We start from the raw sequence: 14,161 nt of genomic DNA, 5'->3' as shown, positions 1-14,161 counted from the left end.
CCTACTAGTAGCAACCACCTTCTACACAATTTGCATTAAGAAATATGTGTTCTTGTTCCGGGGATACCATGCGTTATGATTATGATGATGATTATGATTAAGTTTAACCGCTGTTGTGTTTGATAGTGACTATGTTGTTTACAGAAGGCCCGGACTTTATTCGCCGCATGGGTACAACGTGTGAAGCCAATTTCAGGTGTCCCCTACAGTGATTTGGCTGGAATATTGCTTCAAGCGGCGTAAAACCTCACTCACTCACTGATTTTGTTGGCTGTTGTGATACATCTGGAGTATTGCTGACTTTAAACAACATTCGATTCAGCTTCCATCACATATACCACTGCACTTCTGACAAAAGCAGTTATTATTTACAATATGTTTATGTTTACACTATTCTAAACTGAAAGAACTGTATCCTTCTTTACATTGTCGGTGCACGTGGCGAATCTTTGTTTTCATATTGATTAAAAACAACAAAATTCAAAAGTACTTTTATTTTCATGTTCCGGGTCAATGTTTGAGAATTTCTTCATATGCAGCACCATTCGTATATATGAAAGTCACCAAAGCAGTATCATTAATACGACTGGCCTAACACTCATATACAGCCCCGTCCAAACATAAGAAGGTCACCAAGGTATCATTAATACAACTGGCGCAAAACCCATAGACACAGCTCCGACCAGAAGCCATTTAACCAATCAGAACACTGCTATCCTTCACTGCCGACTAGCCTGTCTCTTGGGCGCCATCTTGTAGCCAAAGCGCTACCGGTATCCACAAATTTTACCGCCATTTGTTGCATTTCTGTGTGGAACGTCCTCAAAGACGGTTATTATTGTCAATTTTATGGCGAACGAAAAGTAGGAAGTAAACAGCACGTGAGATACCGACGGGTTGGACTCGCATTTGCTGGTTGAGATGATATCTGGTCGGATGAACCTGAATGGGCTACAAGCTCATCATCAGCTGATGAATTCATGAAATATTGTCGGCTACAGTCGAGGCCTACGTGGACTTAATGGTAGCCTCACTAGGACGTCATCGAGTCCAACCTACTAGCATTTCTTATTTTATATACAGGTCATATTTTTTCGTTTAGCATGAATGTGGGAATTCGTACTTAAATGCTAGCTTTTCCTTCATGACTACAAGAACTGTTACAACGATTACTACAACACATCTAGCTACGTCCTAGATGTCGCTAGGAAAGTATTGGAAAATATTTTGAATTTTAAGAAGATCTACTGAATTTCATTGTCAAATGTCATCATTGTCGGAGAAGATTTCTTACAAATAAAAATACGTAGCTTAATCTACAGACATAATAGGGAAAGTGTAGATATTGAGTGACGGGGGGAAAAGAGATATTTTCGCGCGAATGAAAATATCACCTGTTCCCCCGTCACGAGATGAGAGAAACATGATATGTCACGAGACACATGGAATATCCTATTTATTATAAATATACTTTTTGTGCAGTTACCTACCGGAAAATTAAACTAGTTCATTACAAATGTAAAACCTTGAAACTTCAATTCTCCCTACCTGAAACACAGGGACGGTTCACCACCCCTTGTATTTGCGAGTCAAAAAGTACTTTCGTGTTTGCAAAATCTTAAAAATATACACAAAAGTATCCAAAAATATTTAGGGTCACGATAATTCTTAATCATACATTTCTATATTATTATATACAAAATCCACTTTAACAAAAAATATTCTTGAATACTAGGAGACGCTGAGAGAAGCGAAAGAATACACGCTGGTCAAGTAACCTAAAAATTTCGCTGTGCGAAACGAACAGTCTCGATTGACGAATTAAATGAGAAATTTACAGTTCATAACGAAGCATTTCCAGAGAAGAATAATAAGCAAGAAGTGATATTAAATCCATAAATGACCATCCGTCATTATTTTGCCTTGTCAATATGGAACTTACGAAACAAGGACGTCAACAATTGTGTTGGGGCTAGTCACATACGACAAAGGGAGACAATTAAAGGGGAAGTAACTGTTGTATGACAATAGTTCTATCACTGCAGTGAAATATCAAGTGTTATGTTCACTGCAGTGAAAAAATCACTTTTCTCAATTTCAGAAAACTATTTCATGCTAAAGTATTAAATAAATAGCAGCATCACCATTGGTTCAATAGATACAAACGGTTTAACCGACTGACGGTGTAACACCATTTCTTATTTGTTATGACGCAGGTTGCCCAGTGATCCAAGGCGATGGAAATCTCCTTGCAGAGATGCATCCATTATTTGCATGAGGATTCGCTGATCGTTGGTCTTAATCAAATATTTCCCCTGATGATAACACTTGGTTTGTCAGCACCATATCCGTACTCGTGGGTTTCAACAAAATAGTACATGTCTACGCCCGCATCATTTCGGTCTTTCCGCACTCACTCACTCACTCACGCACTCAACCACTCTCTCAACCACCCAAACTAACCAACCAACAAACCAAGTACTTACTAAAGCACTCCCTCACTTGTTAAGTGTTTGATACTACTAGACTTCATCACTACCAAGTTATGACAAATAGAAGTGGTTGGTCATTGAATTTACTTCTCAGCTTCTAGAACGCCATCAGACGACGCTGACAGTGACGTGTGCATATGTGCTTACAGTAAGGGAGGTAACTCTCAAGCCATCAATACGTAACATCACTCAAACCCTCACTCACTCAAACATCCTCTGTCCAGTATCTCTAAAATATTATGCCACCGGTATCATATTTAGTTTCGCAAAGCAGCCGTGCAGCTTCAGCTGAACGTACACCAGCAGTGGTCATTCATAAACCTTTCACCAAATCATAAGGAACTTGCATAAACTTCATACAACAATACCCTCTCGTGTTTCAACTACAGTGAATCGATAAAGTTCATCATAATTCATGCTGCCATCCAGGTTGCCATACAAACTGACGACAGCACCTGCTTGTTTAGGCTGAATTTGGCCTTGAAACACGGCCGGAGACACCGGTGAAGCTCCTCGCCCGTCCACGAGGATTCGCTTCAATTTCACAGAATCGACAAGGAAATCGACGGTCTGCCCTGCTGGAATGAACCCGCTCTGAGGTTCGACCAATGTGGCCATGCAAGCCTGGGTGAATGGGTAAGAAGTTGGGAAGGGTTGACAGTCTTGTACAGCAGTCTTGCATTGGACAAGGTAAACTGCAATCAAATCAACACTGTTTCCATCGGTGCCAGGTGGCTTTGCAAACAGGGATATCTTATAGTACCCCACCTTCGGGAAACGCGCCCTCACCCTCATACCACTGTAGGAGTACTCTGATGTGACAAAATCGTTGAGATCGGGGATGTTCTGAACGGCATGTTCCATCTTTAGCAGGGTTGAAGCATTCTCAACCATGCCCACAGAGAATTCTAAAATACCGCTGTCTGTCACAAAGAAGTCATCTTTATAAACATCATTGACAAAACCATAGTTCTCTGCGACCGCCTTGACACCCCATAGTCCATTGTTTTCAGGAAATGGCTTCATCCCTGGTATGAAAGACATACATTTTATTGAATATGAGATCAGTGCGCAGTGACGATACTCCTCTCCATGTGCTTCTCCGTATACTTGCAGCCTGTAGGTAGCTCTTGCAGGAGGGTACACCGTTATGCCAAACGAACCGTCTTTCTTTCGACGAGGAACAACATACCTGTCACATTCTTCTCCAGTGTCGGAGTTTTTGAATTTGCAAACAACATTCACAAGCATCAGTCTGTTGACTCTGAACTCGATCTTCACAGTCCTGTCCACATGGATGACACAGTCTTTGTGAGTCAGAAGCTCCAATCCCCATTGCAACGCTGCCAGGGTTGGTGATACCTTCTTGTTGAAGAGGTTCAGATTCAGAGGGGGATTCAGCAGCTGGTACTGGCAACTGACATCAAGTCCTCCACGGAGGTACGGGTAATGGCTCCACACAAACTTCTGTGGGTCCATCAGGAAGTAGAAGTCGTTGAACATGGGACAGAACTGGTTCTCGTCATCAATGTAACCAGATCCCCATGTGCAGTCGACTTGACGCCATTCCCCGTGAACGAAGACGATGTTCCAGGTGTGGTTTACGTCATCAAATGATTTGAATGGGGTGTCGGGGTCGTAGAAGTAGTCTTTGGAGAATCCCGGCACAACTCTTGCCACGATGTCAACTTCTCTGAAATAAATGCAACTAGCACTCATCGCGTGAACAAATAACATGTATTTTATAATAAAATTATTTTTTGAAGAATGAAGAAAATGACATTGGAAGATAATGCATACATATATTATATTACTCAAAAGAAGTTGAGGATCACAGGATTCCTTCGTATTATCATTATATGCATCGACTCAAGCTTATGGCTGCCCAGCCTTCATCAGGCAAACAATGAGTGTATATGTATGTATTTATCTCCTTTCCCCAATGGGAATGAACACAAAAGAGGTTTCATATAATTAATCTGATATGGCATGACGGCTCAACTAAAGTTAATCTCTTTTGACCAGTATATTATGTGATAAAAGCGTTAAGCATTGGTTAACCTAATGGTAGTTTATAAAGCCTATAGTGGCATTTGGGACAATAAATGATTGCTACGAGCGTGATTTATAAGTATGAAAATATGTTTCATACTCAACTTGGGTACATAAGCAATTGAACGAAAATGTATTGTACAAACTTGAAACTGTATTGCTTACGTTAAATGTACAGCTAATGTTACCTGCAAAGAGCTGTGAAAATATTTGCAAATCCATGACACACCGCCTTCCTTGTTAACAAAATTGTTTGGGGGTCACAAGGCATATTCCTGTAAGTGCCTGAGAGAATCGAGATGATGTCGTATCTGAAACAAATATTAACTACATACAGCTGTATGAGATAGTCCTTACATTAAAATAGTGAGTGAGTTAGCCCATATACAGTACATACATTTGAAATTTGTGGTAAATGAAAAAAAGTATATTGGTTCTATGCTGCTTTGAACACTATTCCAGTAATATCACGACGTGTCAGCTTAATGTGGGAGGAAAGCCCAAAGTGATGCATGTCTCGGACGTTTACCACTTCGTGAAACCCACGAGCACGGGTATGCTGCTGACAAACCTAGAAACATAATCTGAACCGGGATTTGAACCCTCAATCACGTCTCGGGCGTGCCCAAGGGACGCAACTCTGCACAGCGAACAACGTCGCCTTCAGATGACTGGGTCACCCGTATCTGTCATCTTAACTGCATTATCATAATAATAAGTAAATGATCGGATGGTCAGGCTCGGTAATTTGGTTGTGATCGTACCCTAATTCTGGGGATCGTCGCGCAAAATATCAATCACTGGAATATCGGTTACAGACTCAATGGTTTACAGGCTCTCAAAAGTGTGGCTCCCAGTTCCGATTTCGGAGATAATTTCATAGTAATTCCGGAGTAGAATAGGTACACAGTATCCAATGCCTTTGGGTATTCCTCGTCAGTATAGAGACACAGAGTACCCGAGGAGTCTCTAAGCCAGAATTAAGGAGAATAAGGCGATTACAATATGTATCCGGATGTATTATGTGTTGTTCAACTGCTAGGCCAGGGCCATGATAAAGCTTATAAACTGCCCCCATTTGGTACTTGGGGCATGTACTGTCCCAGGATGTTCTTTATGGAGATGAAGGTGAAATGGGGTTTAACGTCGCGTCAAAGATTATTGCACTTATATAGCGACGTGCATGCACGTGTATATGTGTGTGTATGGCTGCTTGTGATAATCCGGACTGATGCCGATTTATAGTGCTAGCTCACTGAGATACCATGCCGCAGTTTAACATGTATACCCCACTCAGAGACAGTATACTGACTCCGAGCCGACCAGTCCTTGTTTTAGCCCCTTAATGTCGAGCGCCAGACAGGGTAACAACAAGTACCATCTTTTAACGTCTTTTGGTATGACGCGGCTGGGGATCGAACCCCGGACCTTCCGCTCTCCGGGCGGACGCTCTACCGTTAGACCACGGAGGCGGTCTTGTACTTTATGAAAGCACTGTATTCCGAATTGTAATATAAATCAACACCTATTCCAGGTGAGTGTCGTCGACGGAGACGTGTCTGGCAGTGTTGAAGTCATGCATTGGTCAGTTGATGCAGAAGGAAGCCATGGTGTCAGCTTCACAACACCGGAAAATGTATAACCCAGGCAGATCCACATCATGAGTATTAAACATGATGAGTATTGACCCAAAAGTGTACGTGTGAATTTCCCCCTGTCACATAAATAAAATAGGTGAGTGAGCTCACGCCGCTTTGAACAATATTTCAGTTATATCACAACATCCAAGTCTGAGCCGTTTACCACTGTTTAGTACTGAGAATCCTGAAACATGATAAGGGTGATCTGTCATTCAAACACAAGGGCAAAGGTTTCAGTGCCTGAGGTTGGTTGGTTTGGTTGGTTTGTTGTTTAACGCCACACTCAGCAATACCCCAGCCATATGACGGCGGTCTGTAAATAATCGAGTCTGGACCAGACAATCCAGTGATTAATGTCATGAGCATCGATCCACGCAATTGGTATCGATGACATGCATCAACCAAGTCAGCGAGCCTGACCACCCGATCCCGTTAGTCGCCTTTTACGACAAGCACAGTCACCTTTTACGGCAAGCGTGGGTTGCTGAAGACCTATTCTACCCCGGAATCTTTACGGGTCTCTGTGCCTGAGGGACAAAGGCGGAAGTTGTACCCACGTGATGCTGTGAGTGATCCACCGGTAGATGGCCCTCACACGGTGAAGATCATCCGGGGCTTTGTGTGTGAGATATGTAGCGAGAGATCTCAGACTGGAACATGACGTCTCCGGACACTGAAACATTCATCGAAGTGTAAATTAACTTTAATTTATAAAAGAGGCATTCACAAAATGAATAAAAAACACAATAAATGACTGCAATCAAAACCAAAGAACATATTGTCGAATCTGTAAAACAACTAATTCGAATGCATCTGAAGAGTCCCATAACGGTTGGTTGTTTAACGCCGCACTCAGCAATCACCCACCTATATGACGGCTGTCTGTAAATAATCGAGGCAGGATCAGACAATGATACATGGTCCAGGGGTACTTCAATCTATGTTTGTGAGTGAGTGAGTTGGATTTAACGGTGCTTTTAACATTATTCCAGACATATCACGGCGTGTCAGCCTTTGTGGGAGGCAAGCCCGAAGTGATGCAGGTCTCAGACGTTTACCACTTCGGTGAAACCCACGAGCACGGGTATGGTGCTGTCAAAATTAGAAACATAATCGGGGCGAACCGGGATTTGAACCCACAATCATGGGTTTCTGGCGTGCCCAAGGGACGCATCTCTGCCCAGCGAATCACGGCGCCTTAGACGACTGGGCCACCCGACTGGGCCCCTCTACATATCTAGATGATAACCTACCTGTAGAGCATGCCTATCAGTTTCTTCGAACACAGCGGCATTTCTTATTAAGTCCTTTCTCCGAGCAACTGGAGGTACCAAGGCAGGTTTCTGTGGGCCAAACGTATAACCGTTTGTTCGTATCTCCGAGTTGCTGCTCCTTCTGACGGTCACGTCCTTTGGCCTCACGTTTTTAGTCGGCGGGTTGGAAATCTTCATAGGTGTCGTCACAAGTCTCTGACCTGTACCGATAATTGGTGCTTGGTTGGTTGTCGTGACAACAACCTTGTTGCCGCTTTGTTTCACCGGTGACGTTCGACGTTCCGTACGACTTTCCATGGAGGTGCTGGAGGACAACCTCTGTCGTTCCCGCGATCGCCTCTCAGTTACGTGTGTCGCGTTATGCATCTTGCTGATGGATGCTTTCTGATTTGATGACATGGCAACGACTTTCTGGTTGCTGGAAGATCGAACCATATGTGGTCTTGAGCTTTCTGTGCGAGTTTCAGTATACTGATTTGAAGACTGTCGGACATACATCTCCTTTGAGGTTCCATCAAACACATGCATGACACTCGGTCTGCTTCCCGCCTTCCCGGGGTTCCTCTGCATAACGCCGACGTTAACAGGTGCCCCAGTGTCGGAGGCACTGAAGACCATGATTCCCCTTGAGCTTTCTTCGGACCCTCGACTCCTCCGGCCGGGACTACGACTCCTACTCCGAGTTCTGACTCTTGGCATGGAATAAAAACTTGTTGACCACTTCCCCATTCGTGGGGGGAACAGTGAGTATCGCTTCGTCACTTATAAATCTGTAGCCTCGACCAAACGAGCTGCTGTTTGAGGGGACCCTCAGGATCCGTCTCTCTGTCCTCTTCTTATTCCCCTTTTTTGATGATGACTGGCCCATGTTTTGTACCTGAGAGGAAACACGATTATGTTAAAATGCTAGGTTCATAGTGTTTGTTTGTATGTTTGTTGTTTAACACCGTACTTAGCAATATTCCAGCCCGGAGAGAGGAAGGTCCGGGTTCGATCCCCGACCGCGTCATACCAAAAGACGTTTTAAGATGGTACTTGTTGTTACCCTGTCTGGCGCTCGGCATTAAGGGGCTAAAACAAGGACTGGTCGGGTCGGAGTCAGTATACTGTGTCTGAGTGGGGTATTCATGTTAAACTGCGGCATGGTATCTCAGTGTGCTAGCACTATAAATCGGCATCAGTCCGGACTAGTCCGTGTGCGAAATACGCTACAGTCAGTCAGACTAGTACAAGCAGCCACACACACACACACACACACACACACACACGTGCATGCACGTCGCTATATAAGTGCAATAATCTTGGACGCGACGTCAAACCCCATTTCACTTCACCTCACCTCATGTGTACGTTTTTAAAAAAAACATATCTAGGTGTTTTAACTTACACAAACTAAACATTGTAAAATATACAAAAGATATTGTGAACGTTCTGTCAAGCGGTCTAATGTCAACACCTGCCAGTGATTCACTATAACAGTGAGTGAGTCATTTTACTCCGATGTTAGCAATATTCCAGCCATATCACGGCGGGGGACACCAGAAATGGGCTTCACATGTCGTGAATCGAACCCGGGTCTTCGGCGTGACCAGCGAACGCTTCAACCACGAGGCACCCGACCGCGATTGACTTTAACAACAAAAGGTACATCAGTTACATTGTTACGTATAAACGAGTTATTGACGTGTTTAACAGTATTTCAGTTATATCGCGGCGTGTCAGCTTAATGTGGGAGGAAAGCCTGAAGTGATGCAGGTTTACCACTTCGGTGAAACCCACGAGCACGGGTATGGTGCTGACAAACCTAGAAACATAATCGGAGCGAACCGGGATTCGAACCACAATCATAGGTTTCTGGCCTGCCCAAGGGACGCAACTCTGCACAGCGAATCGCGGCGCCTGAGACGACTGGGCCACCCGTGCCCCCACGTATAAACGAAGTAGATGCATGGGCGGATACAGCTTTTTTGAAAAGGGGGGATGCATAATTAAGATCTATTTATTGTCTTTGGTGGTAATTTATACAGAAATAAAGATTTTTTTCGAAATAAAAAGGCGTGTGTGTGTGTGTGTGTGTGCGCGCCCCCCCCCCCCCCCCCCCCCCTGTATCTTACCATGAGATGATTTAGATACAGTTAATGCTCTCAACAAATTAACATAATGATAAAAGATTGTACACTCGCCGACATATATGTTTTTTACTGTGTAGCACGAAACATGATCCACGCTACAACGTACAGTTACTCCCAACGAAATACGATTGTGCTGCACAGTGTGTCCATTCACAAATCGGGATATTCACAATGAGCACCGCCCACGTCGTCGCCTTAGTGTAACAGTCATGTCGAACTCCAACATGTGGGCTTTCGTGTGCTGAATAAACTAGTGTTGTTAAGCATGTCATGTCACCTCTCACTGCATTTGTGTGAATCTCTGACGATATCCAGGCGTTCCTTGGCGTGTTAATACCATAGACATAGTTTGAACAGACTTCAAATGGTCAAATTACTTGTCAGGTACAGACAAAAACAAACAATGATAAACTGCTGCAATAGCTTTCAGCTTGTAATCGCAGCGTGGTGTGGGTTAGAGGTGAGGTTAAATTGGGTTTAACGTCGCGTCCAAGATAATTGCACTTATATAGCGACGTGCGAGTACGGGTGTGTGTGTGTGTGTGTGTGTGTGTGTGTGTGTTGCTGCTTGTACTAGTCCGGACTGATGACGATTTATAGTGCTACCTCACTGAGATACCATGCCGCAGTTTAACATGAATACCCCACTCAGACACAGTATACTGACTCCGACCCGACCAGTCCTTGTTTTAGCCCCTTAATGCCAGACAGGGTAACAACAAGTACCATCTTTCAACGTCTTTTGGTATGACGCGGCCGGGGATCGAACCCCGGACCTTCCTCTCTCCGGGCGGACGCTCTACCACAAGACCACGGAGGCGGCGATGTGGGTTAGAACAGGGTAGAGGAAAGCGAATTGTTACTGAGTACATAGGAGTTAGGGAGAGAGTTATTTTTAATGCCAATAAAAACATTCAATGAAAGAGTGAGTGAGTGAGTAAGGTTTTACGCCACTTTTAGCATTATTCCAGCAATATCACGGCGGGGGACAGCACACAGGGGCGTGACGAGTGGAATGCAGAGAAGGGGTGTTGTGAAGGAATTCCAGGATGTAGCATATAACATACAAGACAAAGTGTGAAGAAGGGGAGGAGCTTCGGAATGGTAGCTGAGCTCCAGATAATTTTTTGAGCAATAGAGTTTTTACTAGAAGTTTTCTATTTTTATTGGGTTATTACATTTTTCATTGGGTGACCAATATTTTTTTCACTCATCTATTCATCACTCTTATCGGTTTTTCCTAAAATGAATAAGCATGTTGAGATTAAACAAAAATGAAAGAATGTTTTAGATGTATATAACGGTTCTAAATATAGGCTTGACTTGGAAAGTAAATTAGCTCGTAAATGTGTTTCAGAAATTAGCTCCGTCCAGCTTCACCGGCTTTTTACGCGTGATGAGTTTAAATATTTTAGTTTTTCATTTAATGCATGCGCTTCTGTATGCAAGTTAATTGAAGTAATTGGGTTTTGAATAGTTTTGGGGGTATTTTACGTAAATACGCCGCTTCTCTGCAGCTCTGTGGTAGTATTAGAATTATGGAATGGTTGCGATGGGGTGTTTGTGTGTGTGTGTGTGTGTGTGTGTGTGTGTGTGTGTGTGTGTGTGTGTGTGTGTGTGTGTGTGTGTGTGTGTGTGTGTGTTGGGGGGGGGGGAGTTGGTGCGGTTATGAAAGTATAGTCGACAAGGGACAAGAGAGTTAGGTGGGGTGAGCTATGGGGAGAGGGAATGGGGGGTTACGTCTCCTATAAACATTCAGTATATCCATTTATGTATTATCTGTGCCACGTCACATCCCTTCCTGTCTCCTTAGATGTAATATCCCAGCCTGCGGGATGCTTAACCAAACTTAAAGGTATGCACTGTGTGGGAGTGTGGTGGGGGAGGTGTGTGTGTGTGGGGGGGGGGGGGGGGGGGGGGGGGGGAGAGAGGGTGGAGAGTGCAAGGAAGTGAGGTTGGGTAGGGAGTGGGTATGTTTGAAGGAACAGTACGGTATCAGAGAGGAGGCGAGGGAGGAATGATGAATAAACGAGTTCCCCTTTAAACTCTTATTGGGGATGTTTGGATGAATAATTTTTTTCCGGAGAGGGAGGAGAGAGGTGCTGGTGAGAGTGAGTGAGTGAGTGAGTGAGTTTGGTTTAACGCCGCTTTTAACATTATTCCAGTTATATCGCGGCGTGTCAGCTTAATGTGGGAGGAAAGCCCGAAGTGATGCAGGTCTCAGACGTTTACCACTTCGGTGAAACCCACGAGCACGGGTATGGTGCTGACAAACCTAGAAACATAATCGGGGCGAACCGGGATTCGAACCCACAATCATAGGTTTCTGGCGTGCCCAAGGGACGCAACTCTGCACAGCGAATCGCGGCGCCTTAGACGACTGGGCCACCCGTGCCCCCCGGTGCTGGTGAGAAACTACAGTGGTAGTAGCGGTGAGTTGGGGCAGGCTTGAAGGATCATTATTCAGTCCAGTACCGAGTATGTCTGAAGGAGGGCGTGGTCGAGGGGACAGAAAGACGTGACTTGACGAGAGGGAGACGTTTGAAACAGAAAACCATACACCAGAAACACCTATACAACAACCGATGTCATTGCAGGAAAAAAAGGGATCCTTAAGAAGAGAGATCTTAAATTATGTGGTGATCTTTGCCTGCATGATAAGCCGCCTATGTCAGAGAAATACCTGACATTAAAAAGCTTGCAGTGATATTGTAATTAGTAACATGATAATCTATCTTACCGGTCGTATTCCCAACTGTATATCCTCGTTAACACCTGGATTATCACGGAAGTCGATAAAACAAAGGCAGACTGTCACTCGTGGGAGCGCCGCGCTCCACTGGCCATGACACAGTCTCGATGAGGACGACTGCAACGCATTCCTGCACGATCCGCATAATATCAATCGAAAATGATCCGAATCGGGACGTGAAAAGGCATTCACGAACACAAAGCCATTGACATACGAGTTTTGTATGTGACACAAATCTGAAAGGGAACGTCAGATCCTCTATGAATTATGACCGGTTCAATACATTCTCAGCCCGAGCTTGTGTTGTAGGGCTGTGCATTGCCGGCTAGCTTGAATAATACCGTTTGACTGACAGGTGGGTTTTACTGTCCAAGGGACGCAAACATAAAGGGGATAGCTTCGATTTTTCTTTAGTCAGACGCATCTCAAAGCCCAAGAAAATATCTCACGCCCTGGGTGTGTAAAGTTAAGATACTCTGTTGAGGTCAAGGCTTATGTTGGCGGTGTTCTGTTCATAACTAATGTTCTTGTAAGACACGCATGTTAAACAGGTGAAGAAGCTGTTATACCTGAATTTCCCTGAAGTTGAAATACAATCAAATGCCCGTTAGTAAACACGTCTGACCTGCTGTAGTGTGTTGTACGCTATTCAGTGTGTGCACAGGTTTCATACATGATATAACAAGTCCCGTAATGTCCCGTGTCATGCCTTAAACCCCCTTTGCATATATGTCACGGTGAATAACACGCTTGTGGGCCCTCTTTTATCAGAGAGCAACGTCACCTCTTGTACACAATATATACAGGCCCGTCAAATCAGGGTTAGAATCTTTAGCAACCCATGCTTGTCGTTAGAGGCGACTATGCTTGTCGTAAGAGGTGACTAACGGGGTCGGTTAGTCAGGCTCGCTGACTTGGTTGATGCAAGTCATAGTATCCCAATAGCGTGGATCGATGCTCAACATATCAATCACTGGATTGTTTGGTTCAGTCTCAATTATTTACAGCTCGACATCATATATCTTGAATATTGCTCAGCACGGCGTTATATAACAAACAAACAAGATATGTCCATATTATATGTATGTTTTCACCAAAAGTGGACATAGAACACCTTGGTTTTCAGGTGGCGATACTATTTTAGATTTACAACCTTTGGTAATGGTATGATTATGGACAAATAATATAATCGGGCATGGCTATATATGACCAGGACAAGTATTTAAAAGGCAATGTAACGCTCCAAGATGGACACTAACTGACCGTTGCCCGAAGGTAATTCCTCCGCAAAGACTGCACGGTAAAGGGTAAAGTACAAAGCTTCTCCCTACCCTATCTACCCGTGAAGACCCGGGGTAGAATAGGTGTTCAGCAACCCATGCTGGCCGTAAAAGGCGTCTATGCTTGTCGTAAGAGGCGACTAACGGGATCGGGTGGTCAGGCTCGCTGACTTGGTTGATGTCATCGATCACAATTGCGTGGATCGATGCTCATGATATTGATCACTGGATTGACTTGTCCAGACTCGATTATTAACAGACCCTTCCCTATCACCCAGATCCGTTTTTAATTTTTTATTCAGGTAACTATGGTTTCACGGCACCGAATCAGATCTCAATAACTGGTTGAAGACACGCCTCATGTACAGATGATTTCCCAAGGTATCCGACCAAGGCTGGGCTATTTATGCTGATGGCGTGTCATCGCGCCACGTTGGTGGGTATCGCTGCTCATAATTTCATTCACTCTGCCTGGTCCAGATTCGATTACTTGTCGTCTAAATACTGCTGACTGCGACGTTAAACAGCATTCACTCAGT

General features: G+C 44.2%; 1 pseudogene; it reads right to left on the bottom strand.

Moving 5' to 3' along the window:
- Window positions 1-526: 526 nt before the first annotated feature.
- On the bottom strand, window positions 527-12,444 carry LOC139447537 (kyphoscoliosis peptidase-like; annotated as a pseudogene).
- Between the last annotated feature and the right edge of the window lie 1,717 nt (window positions 12,445-14,161).

The sequence above is a fragment of the Haliotis cracherodii genome, unplaced genomic scaffold (genome assembly GCF_022045235.1).
Source record: "Haliotis cracherodii isolate W230 unplaced genomic scaffold, xgHalCrac1.p SCAF_7, whole genome shotgun sequence".
NCBI lineage: Eukaryota > Metazoa > Mollusca > Gastropoda > Lepetellida > Haliotidae > Haliotis > Haliotis cracherodii.
The sequence above is the reverse complement of the archived record's forward strand: the minus strand, read 5'-3'. Positions and strand labels throughout refer to the sequence as shown.